Source organism: Lycorma delicatula, chromosome 8 (genome assembly GCF_047948215.1).
Source record: "Lycorma delicatula isolate Av1 chromosome 8, ASM4794821v1, whole genome shotgun sequence".
NCBI classification, from domain to species: domain Eukaryota; kingdom Metazoa; phylum Arthropoda; class Insecta; order Hemiptera; family Fulgoridae; genus Lycorma; species Lycorma delicatula.
In genome coordinates this window covers 17,198,800-17,218,570 of record NC_134462.1, presented here as the reverse complement: position 1 = coordinate 17,218,570, position 19,771 = coordinate 17,198,800, and the positions used below count along the sequence as shown (strand labels likewise).

General features: G+C 28.5%; 1 pseudogene; it reads right to left on the bottom strand.

Moving 5' to 3' along the window:
- The window catches only part of LOC142328993 (mediator of RNA polymerase II transcription subunit 27-like), a 96,398-nt pseudogene that overhangs the window by 32,963 nt on the left and 43,664 nt on the right, over nt 1-19,771 (bottom strand).

The following is a 19,771-nucleotide window of genomic DNA, read 5'->3' as shown; positions in this document are numbered from 1 at the left end:
TCTCGTCACTTTTTGTACACTTTACACTCACGCATTTTCATAAAAGCTGCCATATCTGTATAAAAAAGTTTAGTCAGCACAGGACCAACCTGAATTATGAGCAAGTAAATACTGAAAAATATCAATATTCTGTTTTATTCTCACAATTTCAAGTAAGTACTGAATACCGCAAGTATCCACTGGTAATTATAAGTGAATACTGGAGTTGCAAGTAAGTACTGGCGGAAGTCCAGTACAATCAACACTATCAGTAAATACTTATTATTTTTTATTCTCATTTTCTTCAGTGATTACTTGAAAAACAATAAGAAAAAGGTTTTACTTACTTTTATTCACTATAGCCACTGTATTGCGGAATATAATACAATAAAAGCGAAATGGTTAGTATTAAACAAAAGTTAGAAGAGATAAATTTTAGGATTAAAGAGAGGTAATGTAAATATATTACAAGGATAAGTAAATAAAAATTAATATCTAAATTTTCTTTTAGTGATTTTCTCTTAAGTAAATAAAGGTGAGAGGGGGTCACTGGAGAAAGACATATCATAAGGAGTTGTCAGGAGTCCACTACAGTAATCAATACAAATATGGTAACAGAATTCTCTGAAAAAATATGGAAATAATTCTGCCAAATTTGTAATAAATGTAAATTAAATTTAGACCAATCAAGGAAGTAAATTACATAAAATGGATTATATTAAACACAACTACTGTTAGTAGGTACCTAAAAGAATAGAGAGTAGTAATGAATGGATATAAATATAAAAGCTTTATAAATAATATTTTATAATGGAATAAAATATTTATTGACGATCATTGGGTATGTAAAATAATAATAATAATAATCATAATATTAATAATTAATTAATTAATAATGCCTAAATATCATAATAATAATAATAATAATCATAATAATAAATTTTCAAATTTATTATTGGAGACAAAATTGATCTTAAAATTAAAATTAAATTTCAAGATATGTCTTAAAATTAATGATTTATATATCTGACCAACATACTATTATTTTTTTTTGTTCATATATAATTGTATAAATAAAAATACATAAAAAATGGAACTAAGAATTTTTATACAATAATTTACAACTGAACACAAAATACAGTGAGAAAAAAAGATAAAAAATTTTTTACAGTTGGGTCATGAGCTAACAGATAGTTTCTCCATTAAGTTTATTCTCAGTTTTTTCTAATTTTAAAAAACAAACAAAAACTCAAAAATTTTAAAATAATCTTAATATGCAACACAATAGTTTATCCAAAAATAAATAAATTATTCTAAGACAATTAAAAAGAAATTAAAGGGCTTGTACGCAATAAAAAATTGTTGTAGTACATAAATAAAACAATTATTTATAAATCACTGAATTTTTCTCCAGCTAATAATAATGTAAATATATAATATATATATAAATATTAGCAATAATTACTATAATATTTAATAATAATAGCAGACAGATTTTCCTAGGCACTGAAAAAAAAAAACAAAAACAAAAGAAAAATCTCTAACTATTCACAAAAAATACGTGATAATAAAAATTATAACAATGAATAATACAATCCATCATTATAACAGTGACAGAAAAATGATCTCAATTGATTTTTTTTCTTACAATATAATATAATAATAATCACCAAATTCCCAAATCTATTTATGCATTACAAATTCCAATATGTTTTTCATCATCATTCTGTGTATACACAACTAAATGAACGTTTCATTTATATATTATCATTATATCATATTATACTTATTTTTATCTACAAAGAAATTATTTAAATTGTAATCAGTGTTGCCAATGCTGATGACAAATATATATATATATTTTTATAATTATAATTGAATATATCAGTCCTCCATATTACAACAGATCAAACAACTATCAATCATCACTCTTTCATCCGAATCACATAACTAATTACGTAATTAAAAAAATAACTTAAGTTTTGGTCTTACTAAAAGAGAAAATGTTTATCATTAATTTATTATCTCGTATAATGATATAATTACACACAATATATTTATATATATTTTAATAACGTAATTCACGTCTTCGCAATGTTGTTTCTTCTTTACGCACCCTCATCATCACAAACATTTTATTAACTGTTTTTCTTTATTAATAATAAATAATTATCATTAAAAATATCATTGGTTATTACCCAGTCTCATTTTTTCTTTCAAATGAGAATGACAATGAATTATTTAATTGCATTAATTAAGTCGATATTTTATATACTTGTAAACTATTAATTACTTTTAACATAATTATTTATATATTATATAATGTTTATAGTAGGAAAATCTACTTCCATTATTTATACATCACTTAAAAAAACAATAAACAAAAAAATTTCATTATATAAATTATATTTTCATCTTTTATAAGAAAAAAAATAACTGTATACAATAAATAATATTTAAAATAAAATATGTATAAAAACTCCTTTTTTTAAAGAAACAAAAGTACATTACATTAGTAATAATATTAAAATTAAACAACACCAGACGGAATACATTTTATATATGCACATGTATTAACCGATATATAAACAGACGATGTAAGTGAATAGTGAATTATAAATATGTCTGCACACAGAAAATAAAAATACTGCATGACATTTATTAATGCCGTTTTACTGGGAAAGAAGTTAAGATGTACACATTTAACAGACGGGCAGAACGATAAAATATATCTTTTGAGTACAACCCCCATCACCATCAAGCAGCAGCACCAGCAGACATTTATTTATTATTAACTCACATTATGATAACAGCCTTTTTTATTCTTTAAATAATCTGTAATATCTTATTGTTGCTGAACTGACTGTTATAAAATATAATGTAGAATGTACATCAATAAAATATATTAAATTACAATCACTATTGTGCAGGTATATATATATATATATATATTTTTGTAAGGGCAAATGAAGAAATGAATTTGTAAGGGCTACGGTATGACAAACAACAACAAAGGCAGCGCCATACAAACACTCTTTACACAATTTTGAAAAAAGGTGGTAAAGAATGACATAAAATTTCACAAATATTCTACATGAACAAACCTACAATCAAAAGAAAACAATAATACAGAATTGCAGAAATATACTACAAACATAATAATCTTTAAATGGGTAGCAAACCAAACACAGGTAATACCACCACAAAATTAGTTAACATATAAAATGGACATTTACATATATGCATAAAAAATATAAGCAGAAAACAAGAAAAGAGACTGCAACTCTGTCAAATGAACAAATTGGACAACAGATTGTAAACTACTCTGATGGGTTTAGACTATTTTTTCTCATCACCCAGCCCTTTCTTTTACTCCTTGGTCCCTTCTTTGCTCATTTTTGGCACTGTGGATGCCGGTCTGACCTTGTTAGGTTCTCCATGCTATGCTTAGCAGACCAGGACTTAAAAAGCCAATATAGCCCTATTATCTAGTAGAGGGGATGCCAGCTCACAGACTTTGAAATTCTACTTCCAGTTTAGTATACAAACAATATGCCTAATGGCTGAAATCCCTGTCAGATAGAGCTGAGCTTATTAAATCCCCACAAAAATTTAAGAGTGAAGGGTTCCCCAACTAAAAAATGGAAAACAAAACAAAATGAAAAGCTCCTATTTGTAAATATATTGCAGTAACTATGAAAAGGATGCAGTAATAAACCAAGCATTTGCCAACAGTGAGAGGATTGTGTTATTTACACGTGAGGCAAGATCTTTTTTTTTAATTATTTGAAAGCTGTGTTGTACATGATGTGACTGACTACTGATTAAATAATTTTCAGTAGTTGCTGAATAAATGTATGTGCAGTGAAGTTTTAACTATTAGACTAGAAATTTGTTGAAAAATATTAAAAGTATAATTCTTAATTTATTAGTTTAAATTTTATTCAATACTGTAAAGGAAAGTTTCTAATTATGATTAATATGTATTGAGTGAACAGTGTGAAATGAAAAGAAATGATATTTTATATAAGAGTTTTTCTTAATACTTTTAATTTATTTACATTATTACCACCTTTATACAGATATATCTGTCACTTACTCTAATTCCAAATGCCACACATATCTTTATTTTTCACATCAGACAGACCCGTGGAGTCCTTGTCTATTCATTGCTTTGCATATTCAACTATGATTTTAGTGGTCTTCCACATCTCTTTTCTGTTAAATAGCAGATTCCATAAACTAATGGGCTGCTGATAATTCCTCGTTAGCCTTATATGCCCATACACCTTACCTTAACCATTTTTTCTTAATTCCATAATCTCCCACCTTCACTCTTTTTCTGTCAACCTCATTTTTCCCAGTGTGGTCATAATGAAATTCTCTCCTGTTTTATTCCTTCTAAATATCATGAAGAAAATTTTACATAAACAATAAATGAACTTATCTGAGGATGTTTTTTAAAATGTATATAAAGGGTGATAAAATTCTATTTTATAGTTTATAATTGTATTTATCAAGCATATATATACACACACACACACACATACAGTCTCACAAAAATCTTGAAACAATTTTGGAGATGTTTGGAGAACAGTTTTGGAGATGTATGGGTCTAGAAATGTTTTTTTTTTTCAAGTTATACCTTGTAAAAATTTTTGTCCTGTTTTCTGCTCAAAAAAGGGCAAAATGAAGACATACTGAAATCCTTGCAACTGAAATTATGGGGTAAATTTGATGGAAATTATTCAATAAATTTTATGGTTCATAGTTCTTAATCTGAAAAATTAAATAAATCAAGTCTTTTTAAAAAAATATTGTGACACAAAAAATGGAATTGTAAAACATAATTTGTTAGGTTTGATGTACAATAATTTTGTTACAACTGCTAGCCACAAATAAAACTTTACAGTAAAATTTGTGGAGAAATTAATTATGAGAAAGTATATAAATCTCAACCTAATATTAAATGTTTAAGAAGAAATCTGACTTTTATTAAAAACAAAACAAACCAAACTGTGGCAGGAAAATACATTATTTTAAACTGAAACAAAAATCATTTCACTATTGCAAAATGTTTAGAAATATGTTTTATTTTCTTAAGTTAACAGAATTATTAATAGCTGACCGATAACTCAAATTTGTGTATTGTATTTGAATAGTTTTGTTTGCTTTCAAAATAAAAGAAAATTAGAGTGCTTAAATATCACCTTGTAAAGATAAAGATCCCTTTTCAGTTTTTAAATGAATATGTAAATATAATTTTTGCACACAGGTATTGTCTGGAAATATGCTAGCTGGACACATAAACATCAACAAAGATTCCCTAACAGAAGATTCCAAATGATTCTTTTCCATCATGTTTGTTCTGTTGAATGCCAATAACAATGTTATGTAGATGAAGAACAGAACAAAATTCGGCTAGCTCAACAAAGTCCAGGGCTCAAGAATAGATGAATTTCAAACAAACTGCACCAGTTTGCCGTGTGACACAGTATGGTGAATATTTTTAAAAAATCTCAACCTGCACAACTCGCAGATCTAAAATTTACTACCTGGAGGCTTTCTGATGCACCAAAAATTAAATCACTAAATCGGTCTTTACATTAAAACAACCTCACAAAATAGGTTATATTTTATTGACCAATAAGGAAATTTTTTTCAACAGATGGTATTAATAATCAGCAAAATAATCATCAATGGAGTTTCAAAAATCCAAATGATTGTTTGAATTTTCAACACAGATTTTACATCAGAATTTGCTTAGTATTATTGATGAACATATTATTGGACCATTTTATTTTTGAAGATTGTTTTCAGGAAATGTATATTTAAATATCTTAGTAAATAATTTTCCACCTCTTTTAGATGTTTCTATACTAACAAGCCAAGAAATATATTTCAACATGACAGGGTCCTCTTAATTTTTGTTAAGTTACGAAATTTGAATGTAGAATTTATGAACAACTGGATTGTGCAAGGCAGCTCAGTTAAAATCCAAGGTCAATTGATGAAAGAATCAATAAATTATATATGCAGAGGTCCTGGTCCTATGAAATTGTCAGTATATGAACAAAAAGTAATCTAAAAAGAATTAGGAACAAGAATTTTCAACACAGTTGAAATTATTCAAGCAGTCCCAATGCTTTAAAAGCCATCGAAGGAATTTTAAATAAAGTGGTTAATGTATAATAATGGAGGGTATTTTGAAAAATTATTGTAATATTAAGCTAGTTACACATTTTTATTTATTTATTTCTAATAATAGATTTTGTTTCTAGATATTTTGAATTATTTTTGTTTTGGTTTAAAATTATAATATAAAATCTTAGTGTTACGTTTGTGTCTTTATTTTTAATAATAGTTAAAATTCCTCAAACTCTTCATCATGTTTAGTTGATGTTATTAGATAGATTTCCAGAATTAAATTCGCTACAAATTTTGCTGCAAAACTATTTGTTTACTGACAAGTGTTATGTGACACAAATTTTTTATTGTTTTACTAATCTTTAATAAGAATTATAAATCCCTAACTTTTCTCTTCTAACTGAAACAAACTGTATCTTTTTCTCTTCCAACTGAATCTTATGTCTTCTTTTTTAAAATAGTTTTTAATACATTGCTGAATGCTGAATGCATTTTTTAGTCTAACTTATTACTAATATTAAATAAAGGTAAATTTTAAGTGAAAGCATTTATCAAATACTTTAAGAGACAGATAATCTCTTTTTTTGGGGTGTCAGACTTTTATGAGGAATTATAAAACAGATGAATATAAACAGCAGTAAAATAAAAATACAAAGCGTGAAAAGGAATTAAATGGGGGAATAACCAAGAATATCAGCGAATCATGGACAGGGGCCATAAAAGTTTTTAATAAAAGTGAAATTTTATTATTCTTTTGCTAACTTCAATTATGTAGAATTTTGGTTTTACTAATCGATTTAGATTAATAAATAAAATTAAATTTAAATACATACCTTTCCTTTATTACTGTTATTGCTGCCACTACTTCCTCCACTACTACCACTGGACGACGATGTTCTTGTAGTAGGTCCAGATTTTGTTTTCGAGCTGCGAGGAGGTTGTGGAATGATAGTAATCTCATCATTGATCTTCAAAGGTTTCAATAATGAATCCCCCTAAATAAAGAAAAATAAAAAAATAGTAGAGTGAAAAAAAAGTAATATAGAAAAATAAAACAGAATGGAAAATCAAACCTAAAAAAAGTATATTTCTTGCAAACCACCCATGTAATAAATGCTATTTTTTTTTTTTTTTGCTTGATGATATTATCACACAAACCACAAACTTTAAGCTTGCCTGTCAGATATGAATATGGAATTTTATAGCGTATAAAAAATGCCATGCCTGACTGGGATTCAAACCTGTGACCTCCAATGAAAGGTCGAGACACTACCACTCTCCCACAGAGATCGACTTGTACACTAAATCTCATTCATTTTCTCTATTATAAATTACTTACTACTGAAGAGTATTTTGTAACCTCTGTTGGTTTTTTTAATTATGATGGTTGATCACGAAAAGTCATAATTCATGAAATAGATTAGCCACAATTACTTGATAAAATGTTACATACAATAAAACAAAATTGATAATGGTGATTAATTAACAAGTAAAATGAAACAGTGACAATAGGCCTACAGAAATTATGTTCATGGAGTTGTATTTTTTAAAAAAGTAACATCCGTTTTGAATTTGCCAGCTATATATGCAATATGAGCAGATGACGGTTGAATAGCTCAGTTATTTCTATCAATAGTCAGTTGTTAGCATCAAAAGTTTAGCCATTATGTTGTTTATATTACTCTGTCAAATGTGAAGTATTGATGACAAAATATAATTCAGCAGCTGAAATTCACAGTCAAATTTGTGACGTTTAGAACCTGAATATAACGAGTATTGTTAAAGTAAGAGTTGTGTGTCATCTGTTTCAAGAAGGGTGAATGAACATATATGTTGAAGAACATAGCACCACCTGGTCCCTTTAGTGATGATTGGATTGAAAAAGTAGACAACAAAAATTGAGAAAACAGGCGCACTTCACTGTTACAATTGTCTTTGATTTATAAAGTTTCAACTAAAAAATTGGGCAATAAAAAATTGTGTTCCAGATGGGTGCAAAGTATGTTAACAAACAATAAAAAACATTTTGCTACAATATATGATTTTGAAAATGAAGGTGATGAATTGTTTGATCATATTACTACCAAATATAAAACCTGGTTTTAATATTTGAATGTTGAGACAAAGCAGCGGTTAATGTGATTGCGGCACTGATATCCTACATAAGTTCACACAAGAATGTTTGTTAAAGAAGCTTATAACTACTGTTTTTTTGAGACAAAAAGGGTATCTTGCTAGTCAAATTTAGTGATTGCAGGACTACCGAGAATGCCAATATGTATTAAGAAATGTTAAAAATCTGAGTAAGGGCCATAAAAAACAAACGAAGTGTAATAATATCCAACAGGATTTTGTTTTTTTTTCATGACAATGTCTAGGGGCCACACATGGTAAATCAGACAGTAAGGGTACTGGAAATATTTTGTTGGAAAATCTTTAACCACCCACCCAATAACCCTGACTTCTTCTCCTTAACAAGTGTAGCATGCATTCCAAAGGTTTGGTGATGACAATGAATTGAAAAATGAAGTTACTGTTGCTTAAGTTACTGGCAGCAGCATTTCTTCAAGAGGGATTGAAGAAGCTAGTGAAACACAAAAGAAAAATTTATCGACAGAAGTTATACAGAAAAGTATTAAATAAATGTAGTTTTTATCCGTACATAACAAAGTTTGTTCACATTTTTCATCCCCCCCCCCCAAAACGGATCTTACTTTAAAAACATGCTTCAACATTAATTTAATCCTCTGTTCATTATTTAAAAGACCTAAAAAGTGAGCAAATTAAAACTAAATTTATTTATTAGTGTTACAACACACATGGTACAAATTTCTACATTAAAAAAGCTGCTATTTTAAAAATCTATTTGTTCAAGTTCTTTTTTTTTCTTCATATTTTTATTTTTTCATTACACAATATGGAATTTTAATCAGGGTTTCCTTTCAATCCTATCTTTTCTGTGCAGAATTAGGTTGACCTAAAATAAATTATTTTTTAACATTCTGATTTCTTTCATTCTTCAGAATGTCTACTTTTTACACTCTTCAAGGAAAATTCAGCTGAACATTTTTTTTAAGTTCAGTACATCTCTAAAAATTAAATGACCTGGATTGGCAAAGTTGTTTCTTTAACCCACTGCATGTCAACTTGACGGCTCCGATACATCCATCTGCTTATGTTAGCGGCCAGCGTATCGGTACTTATACATTAGACAGATGTTTTTCTATCATCTCTCCAGAGAGCAGCCTGTCTCAGATATTTTTCATTATACCAGTGACCATTCATTATAGTTTACAGAATGCGTTTATTATCCTGGTTACTAAATCAGACTCCATTTTGTCCATATCATTCTTGAATGATTTTTGTTTACAATCGCCTCCTATTGTGCCTGTTTTTACATAGTAGTTTCACTGTTTTTAATAAATAATTAAGTTTTATATGTTTAACCATCTTGCATGTAATGTTTTTCTAAATACATTTTAATATTTAGTGAATTTATTTGTGTAAAATATTGTTATAATGGATCAGCATCCTGGTCCCTCAAGCACTCGCTCTTCATCTGACCGAGTTTCAGATAAAGAAATATCACAAATCCTCAATGATTTGGTGGAGTGATGATGATCTGGATAAATTATTTGGTTTTTTCACAATTGGAAAGCAATTTATATTTCACATTCTTTGTATGAATGTCATACTACTCGGATTAGCTTCTAATTATAATTCTTTGAACTGTGGTAGTGAATGAAGAAGTGATACAGAAAATTTAAGAATAATACATTTTTCAGCTGTCCCAAGTTTTCAGTCTGCTACCAACAATAGAACCAATTGATTTCTTAAATTTATTTTTCTGAGACAAATTTTTAGACCTAACTGTGCAAGAAACCAAACTCTATGCTGAATCCATGTTTTTTTCTGCAGGTGTAACTACTGAACATTCAAGAATTACTACTGTATGGAAACTGGTAACCCAGAAGAACTAAAAACATTTTTGGGCACTATTTTTCATATGGGGAATGTTAAAATTAATAGTGATTATTGGAAACAGTCACCACATTTCAGTATACCTATATTTAGTAAGTCGATGAGCAGAAACTGGTTTTATTTATTGTTGCGATGCCTCCAAGTTTCATATAACGATGGCAATATTAAGACAGTTTATATAAAATTAGACCTGTCATTGACCACTTCAACAACACAATGAAAAGCATATTACCCAGGCAAACAATTATGTATTGATGAAAGCATAATGCTTTGGCGTGGTCATCTTATTTTATATAGGCAATATATTAAAAATAAGTGTCGTAAATACAGAGTGAAATTATATTTGCTGTCAGAACCTACTGGAATGGCATAAACTTCTTGTGTATGCTGGTGCAAATTATACTGCTTTAGGAGGAAAATAACATGCAGAAAAAGTTGTAACAAATTTAATGGAAGAAAATTAAATAGAGGACATTCCCTTTATTTAGATTATTATTATAATAATAGCATATGTTTGGATAAAATCTACTGCAATTAGGTACGTATTGTACAGGTACATTACAAATGAATAGAACTGGCCTTCCAAAAACTGTAATTGAATCAAAATTATGCAAAGCACAAATCAATTATAAATATTCTACCACAAGAATTTGTGTAGGGAAAAGGTGGGATATATAAGATTTTCTAATGATCTCTTCTGAACACAAATTTGTTTTGTTCAAAGTACATACTAATCAAGGTAATATTTTGAAACCACTTGCAACAAAAGAATATAATAATTACATGGGTGGGGTAGACTTTCAAGAACAAATAATGTACTGCTGGTGTGAATGAAAAAGTTTGAGGTGATATAAAAAAATGTTAGTCTTACATATATTTCAAATAGTTACTAAATTCATTTTACCTTCACTACAGATACACCATAGGACGAAACCTTAATTTTTATGATTTTAGAATGGCTATTATAACAAGTTCATTTGAGATTCCTGAACGTCAAAAAGTCCCGATACTGAAGAATCTAACAGACCATGAAAAGAAGAAAATTGAAAAAAGAAATGGAAAGGGAGAAATTTCATGTAGGAGATGTCGATATTGTTCACAGCATGGGAAACAGATTTTAAGTATTTATTACTGTCCTCAGTGTCCAAATAAGCCTGCTCTATGGGCATTATGTTTTAATAAATACCATGTTGATTAGAAAATAAACACTGTGAATAATTTTTTTCAATATTATTACTCGTTACATATCTTTTTACTTAGATATTTGTATGTACATATTTAAAAAATTTTTTATATTGTATCTATCATTATCATTATACTTACATTAATTATTTTTTGTGTTAATTATAGACTTAAAAGATTTAAGAGTTATTTTAATTTATTTTATAAAATTTAATGTTTTTAAGTATAAAAAAAAAATATACATATATAAGTGTGTGTGTGGAAATAATTATAAAAAATTGTAAAATATTTCTTTTTTGTTTTATTAAACATACATTATTACTGGTTCATAATTAAATAAAAAGTTTATTTAAACAAAAATATATTTACTTTGCTTATATGCCAGTGTTACAGCTCCACACTGACAGGCAGCATGACCTTGAACAAGGCCCAGCTGCTGCGCAAATACTTACTGCACTGGCACACAATGGGTTAAGAGCTTGAAATTGTTCCTCCAGGCACTATGGTTTATTCATTTTGAAGCCTAACCTTTATTTAAAGTGGGTCAAAAATTTCTGAGGAAGAAACAATTTATCTTACAACATATATTAAAGTTTGTCAACAATCAATTATTTGCTGCACCATTCTGCATAAAAAGGCCCTCCCTCTGATCTCTTCAGAGATTTTAGAAAAAATAGTTACTCCTACAGCTCAGGGAGAGCTTTGGGAAACACTCCCCAAGTGAGGCTATTTATTTTATGCTGTGGATTTTCTGCAGGTCCATTCTTCAAATTCTCTTTTATCCATATTTTTGATTCCTTATCCCTATTTTAGCTTCTATAATGCAGCTTGAACTCTGGAAAATTCATGCAAAGAATGCCATAGCTTGTACAGCTGAAGCTTAGCGTATTTTGGTTAGGGAAAAGGGAACTTTGACTATGAATGAACCTAGAATCTCTGTTTTATTTCCAGTACAATAATCCTACTGACTGAAGTTCCTACTACTGAGTGAAACCAGAGTCCAAATCTTTCCTTTTGACACACATTATGTAGTCAAACAATTAAATATCCATACATATTTTTATGAACAGTAAACACAGTATTACAACTTATAATTACAGAAAATGTACAGTAAGAGTTCAAATTTGCATTTTTGAACACTGTAGGTATCAGGTAAAAATAATTTATTAAACCTTTGACCACCTTAACTTATTTAATTTTATACACACATATATTAGTTTTTATACATATAATAAAAGTTTGGGTCAGTCAATCCATTTGAAGTGACCCAAGGGTGGTTGCTTGACAAATTTAAAAAAATTGAAAACTTACCCATTTGTTTTTCTTATATGTCTCAAAACCTTAAAACTATTTTTTTTAAGGAGTTTACCTGTGGCGGCCATTTTTGTTATGGTGCACACACCTTTTTATATGATTGTAAGGGTTTACGGAAAAAATCATATGTAAAAAACTATTGGTCCTGGAAGGATGAAACAAAAAGCAATTTAATCATATCTTCTCTCAAGGTAAAAGATTGGTTTAGTTGTTTATTTACCTATCTCTCTTCTTTCTATGAGAAAATTACCAATAAAGTTGAACAAGTAAAACAGTGAAATTTTTTCAAGAGGCAGGGATGGCATATACAGTTTGAATTATTATTTTATATGTAGGTATGTGTTAGTAGTTTTACCATAAGTAGTATGAATGGTGATATACTTACCCTTAAATTTTTGAAAACTAATTTTTTTAAAAATTCAAACTTTTGCTTCAAATGACTCTGATGGGCCTGGTGATAAAAATCTCAAATTTGTACAACTTGCAGTGTTTTTGTAGATGTTTATGGCAAATAAAAACCTTTCTTGTGTATTGTACTAATAAAAAAGTTATAACCTCTCAAAAAACCTGTTAAAAGTGATACGATACCATTTCGACTCACTAAATAAGCGCTCCAATGGGGGGTTCTTGTCTTCTTGACAATTTCAACAATTCAACTGCAGTGTTCATGTTATAACATGCGCTTTTAGTCATTTCCCAGATGTCAGGAAAATTAATTTTCTAACATGCTCATTTATGCTTTTTGCATCATTTAGCTTTGCAATTACAAACTGGTCAGTCTGACATTAGTCAGTGACCTGTTCATATCTTTACAGTGTCCCAAATTTTATCCTGTGTTTGGAAGTATTTATTAAATAAATAAGTTTTACTTAATATTATATTTGCACATTTTAAAATCAGTTAAATTTTTACATTACTTTCAAGTAATTTCACATAAAACAATGTTCCATAGGAATTTATGTGAATGAAGAATGTCATAAAATAGTGTATGGTTCAGTGCCAAATGAACTCATTAAAATTTCTGAATTTAGTAATGAAAACCAACAACTTATTTTTTTTACATGTTAATTCAGATGTCACTAGTGTTTGTAAATATCATGAAAAACATTTTTGTCAAAATTCAGTTACCTGTATGGACAGTTCTGTTGTGACCCTTTGAGAACTCATAAAAAAAAAGTGTTAAGAAAAACTTATGACAAATAACATTAAACCAAGCTCTTTAAAAAACACATTTTTCCAAATATTAATTTAGTTCCTGGAAAGTTTTTTTTGTGTTAACCGTTTCAAAAGTATTTTTTCTCAGCAGAACAAAGAACTATACGAATGTGAAGACCAAAATCAGTCAAATACTAAATGCTGATGAAATGTATTCATTTTGTAACCACAAGCTGAAAAACATCAGTATTTTTTGATTAAATCAGATCAGATAGCTAAGATTTCAGAAACTCTAAAAACGTTTTGACTGCTATGAAAGAGGTGTTGGTACTAGAATCTACCACAAGTATGTTCCTGTCAGAATGCATTATAAGTTGTTACTTTATTTCATACTCCAAGAACTATGAAGACCATCCTGCGTCAAGTATTGTACCACTTTCACTTAAGGAAAAAGACTCTTTTGCTTGTGTGTATGATGATCATTGGTGGATAGAAGCGGTAGATATTAGCCTCGAAAATGACGATGTGCAGGTCCATTTTTTCCAACCAGCTGCACCATGTACATCAAAGTCTCAACAACACAAAGTGTGAGTACTGATCTGCAAAGTCCTGAGAAAGTTGACATCACTTGAAGTAACTACAGTGACAGGTCATTCTCACACAATTTCAAGAAAATTATCAGAAGAGATATCACAGCTGTTGGTTAACCACACTAAATAATAAACTTTTGTTGCTACAAAAACAGGCTATTTCACTGAAGAAATGTTGCTACGATGTATTTTTTCTTCAATAGTGTTTACAAAAATAACAAATATAAAATAAAAATGAATTCTTCAAAAAAGATGTAGATCATTCATTAAAATCTGTTTGAATAAGTTTTACAAGCATTTTTGAATAAAAATTGTATTAGATTACTGGTACTGGTTAAGTTATCATTAAATTACGACCTATCAATAATTTAAAAAAAAGACTACTATAAAAAAATAACATTTTATTCACACCATATTTTTTATATTATAGAAATAAACATTTTCTTAACTTTTAGTGCCATACATTTAAAAAACATGTTTTAAGTTTATGCCACGGTTACCAAATTTAAATGCGTTTCAATAAATAAAACAAAATCATTCTATACAGAGTTTATATATTTGTATTATTAATTAATCCTTACATATAATAAACAGCAACATTTTTGTTTACTTGATGCTAAAAAATTTTTAAACAAAAAATTTACATCAGAACAGTTTTTTATTATTAATAGAATTATATAACCTTTTTACTTCATAGCTGTTTGTTTTCCAAATTAGAAACTTCATAATCATTATTCTACAACTACTTTCAGCAGCTTTATTCTAGTAAAACCTTCACATTAGGTCAGTAATAATTAGTCTATATTATTAGACTTTTTAACATGATATAATAATTATGCATGATAACAGGCTCCTTGTGCCAGAGCCAATCTAGTAGGCGCATATTAACATGTGTACAGTTTATGCAATCAGATCAATTTTCTGTTACGCACTGAAAGGTTTGTAATCGTGTACATAACAATAACCAGAAGAACTTAATGCAAAAAACTTATCAAAATTCACATAGTGATATCTTCAACTATACATGTACTCATATACACATATACAAGAAAAATAGTAATACCAAAATAATGTAATACTTCCTAAATTACTATCCTTAACAAAAGTAAAAAATTATTTAAAGTAACTTGGCAATCGATCAAAAGTATCAGCAAGATAAAATAATGTATGGTTTGACGTACTAATGCATATGTTCAGATTGTTATTAAATCTCTCCTTAGAACATTGCCAGTGATCACCTTCTAGTAGAAATATTGGTATAATTTTCAGTCAAAAATATTTTACCCTCAACCATACCTATTACCCATATACATTATACACCTCCCATTATAAACAGAATACAACAAGTTCAACAATTTGTTCTATTCCAGTACTACTGAAAAATTTATAACTATTTTTATGCCTGTATAAATGCTATATTTAACATTTTGATAGCTAAAACAATTAACACGGCAAAAATTATTGTCCTATTACAATTAGAACTTGCATGTACCACCCGGGTAATAAAGAATATGTAATAACGAAGGATTACACCTGATAATTTACAAAAGGGTAACTACTTAATTATTAAAAGTCACTCTTTTGGCAAGACATAACCCACTATTGGAAAAGGACTGAGAACATAATACACTGCAATACTGAAGCCAAATTAATAAAACCTAAGTGTTACCCTGTACTATTCTGTCAAATCTGGGTTATCAGGTGAGGAATTAATCCAAATTTAAATGAATGTATACGTAAAAACAAACAAAATTTCCTTTCCTAACATTTTCTTCACATCGCATCACAAATTTTTTCATATCAAACTACAAAACCACAGGTAAATGACATAACATTTTCTAAAAATTCAAAACTTGAAAAAAAATCGCATAATAAAGATAATCTGTTACAACTAATACACAAGATAAGATTCAATTTTTTTTTTATCAAACTAAAAACAAATCTTTGATTTATATATATATATATATACACCATTATTTGGTTTCTAACATGGAAATATAAAATTAAAATATGTTAAACTTTGGCAACTAAAATTGCAAATTTCTGTTCATAATATCATTTCACCAATCCGATGCACTTTGCCATTCCTTTCTTCTACTCTGCATTAATCATTTAATTTTGATATATCTGGTACATCTTACATTTCTATTTATTATTCCATGTATTCTAATTTCAATATCTCCCCTCCAACATTTAAACCTGAAAACCTAACAGATATTTAGGTTCTAACATCTAACCTTAATTTATTTTATGCAACAAGCTTTAAGAATCCATAATCCCACTAAATAAAGGAACAAACATAAAAAAAATCTAATATTTTAACATCACAAAAATATTGAGAATATATTGTAAACACAAATGCATACCAACCAAATTCTTACACTGTATGCTTTAACATAAAAACAAACATCTTAACAAAAACAATATATCCAAACAAACAGTATTTGTAAATAATTAATGCATTCTTAAATAATGCACTTTTCCATTAATAAACAATATCTTTTACATTAAGTGCATCACTTTTAGTTGACTTTGAATTGTGCATCTTGTGAAGTTCAATAGTGCAATCACCAGCTTAAATTTGTTTAACTTTTCTAAATTTATTTTCAATTCGTCTAATCTTTATTTTACAAATATTAATTTTTAAATTTATTTTGTTACTTTTAACAAAACTTTATATATTATTAACTTATATATTTATTTTAACTAGTTTACAACATAAAAAATGTATCATTTGTGAAACAAATTACAGTGGTATCGGAAAAAAACAGAAAAAGAGGTCCTGGAGTCAGTTTAAAGATAGCTTTTTTAATTTATATGAAGTTTTAAGGATTTTTGTATAATTATTTTCATACCAACTATAATACAATATTTATACAAACTATAATTTACAATAGTTCAATATTTCATAATTTACATAATTACTTTTATTATCCTCTATATATATAACACAACCAATTTGTTGACCTCTGTGCCAGAAAAGATAAATCAATGTCATTAAAAGTGGGAGTAAAGGTAAAAATAAATTTAAAGAAGTGGTTACAGAATTATGGAAGGGATCATCTTTTTATGGTGATTGCACGGCTTGCATTTTTTACAAGGTTTTAGAAATTCTGCCTGTTAATGGAAAATATTCAAAATAACAAAAAATCTGACATTTTCACAATCCATGCAATGACAATATAATCTAATTAATAAAAGAGGTTATAATAATAAATTACAATTACCATTACCTAAACATGCAACAAAATTTCACTAATAAAAAACTTAAAACAAGTAAACTATGTGTAAGTGGTATGATGCAGAACAATAAGTTTATGGTAAGGGTTAAAAACATATTACCTATAACATAAAAAATGTTACTTAAAGGTTGAGAAGTTATTCCTCAAAAATTTAACTAATTTTTATAAAAAAAAAAACAAAAAAAACTGTATTTAAAGAAGTGATTAAGACACACAGGTTAATTTTAATACAGAAGAAAAAGATATAAAAGCATGCAGCTCAGGTAGCAGGCGATACCTGAATTGTGATGGAATTAGAGTTGGCCGCAATGTTCGGCACTAGGGCTACAGGCGTGGGCATGGGTGACGGGGCTGAGGATGGGGGCACAAAGGCAAGTCGTGGTGCCCCCCCCTACCATGGGCACCTGCCCCTGGGCCCCTTGATTACCCACCACCTATACAATAATAAATAAACAACATCCAATATGTTTTTCTATTTTGTATAATAATATAAATATTATTATCAATAATATTCATACAAAAATAAAAACACAGTCGTAAACCAACAATAATAACATTTTTAATAATTATTGCATTCAAAATGAACTGATATCCCTATATATGATAGTACAAATAAAAGGCATAAACTTTTCATAAAGCAATGAAAATGAACTTCCTATTCATTTTTTTTTTTTTAATGATTATTTATAAACGTATACATATAAAACTTGGGCTAAATTAAAATTACATCACAGTTGAATGCAGGTGACTTCATTTATATATATATAAATCCTAGCTGGTCAGGGTTTGCTTTGCTTGCCTGACCATCTAGCCAGAGGGCTCCGCCTCTGGATCCCTGATGCATTTTTATTGTCATGGTTGTGAGAATTTTACAGATATTCATTAAAGAAAAAAAAATTAATCCTTTTACTTCATTACACTTCTGTTACCATGGCAACAGAAATATAACAGAATAATTTTTTTTTCTTTAATGTAAATCTTTAATATCTTAATCTCCAAGGGGACTAGGGCCTCAATCTATGGCTTAAAACCTTCCCTGGGATAACACAAATAATCCTGAAAATTTGAAAGCAACCGATCCGTTTATATGATGCTGTTGCAAACAAACAAATCCATAAACTTGCACATTTATATATATGATTATATATCACGTGCAAGTGTGTATTTTATATATATAAAAAGAAATACATGAAGTCAAGGTTTTCACTTCCAGCATTATTTATTGTGATTTACGGCCACCAATTCATTAAATATGATTTCATTTTCCTTTAATTAAACATTTTTAATACCTTTAAAAAATGTTTCAGTTGCTCACTAAAATTATTTAGTATTATATAATCGTCTAAAAGGGTACTTCTTCTGTATTACTAAATAATAATGAAGGGAAATCATAGTATTTATATGTACCAGGTGTGTAAATATGAAGCCGGAATTTGCCCACAGATGGCCCTAGCTATCAATATAATTACCGTCAAACCGCATCATTATTGGCACCATTTTCTTTCTTTTACAGCTGACAAATATTTTCAATTCATAACAATACAGGTTTTATACAGCAGCATACTTTTAATTAGCGTTGAACATGTCAAGTATTGTACCTACAAACTACAATTTGCAGACAGCACTAATTTTCTGCTGTTGAATTGAAACTGCTACAAAATTGCATCAAATTGTCAAAGTTTATGGTGAGGATGCTCTTGGTAAATCATAGTGCTTTGCGTGGTTTAAAAAAATTCAAAAGTGGCGATTTTGATGTAAGAAACGAAAAATGTGGAAAATCACCGAAAAAGTTTGAAGACAGCAAAATCCAAGAGTTGTTGGATGATGATGATGCTAAAACACAACATCAACTCACAGATCAATTAAATGTAACACGAGAAGCTGTCTCCATACATTTGAAAGCCATGGGAAAGATCCAGAAGATGGGAAAATGGGTTCAACATGAACTGAATGAAACACAGCAAGAAAACCAAAAAACCACTTGTGAAACGCTGCTTGCAAGGTACAAAAGAAAGTCATTTCTTCATCGAATTGTGGCAGGTGATGAAAAGTGGATATATTTTGAGAATCTAACGTAAAAGATAATGGGTAACTCCAGGCAAACAACCATCGACATTGATTTCAAGGCTAAATCGCTATGGAAAGAAGACAATGCTCTGTGTTTGGTGGGATCAGAAGGGT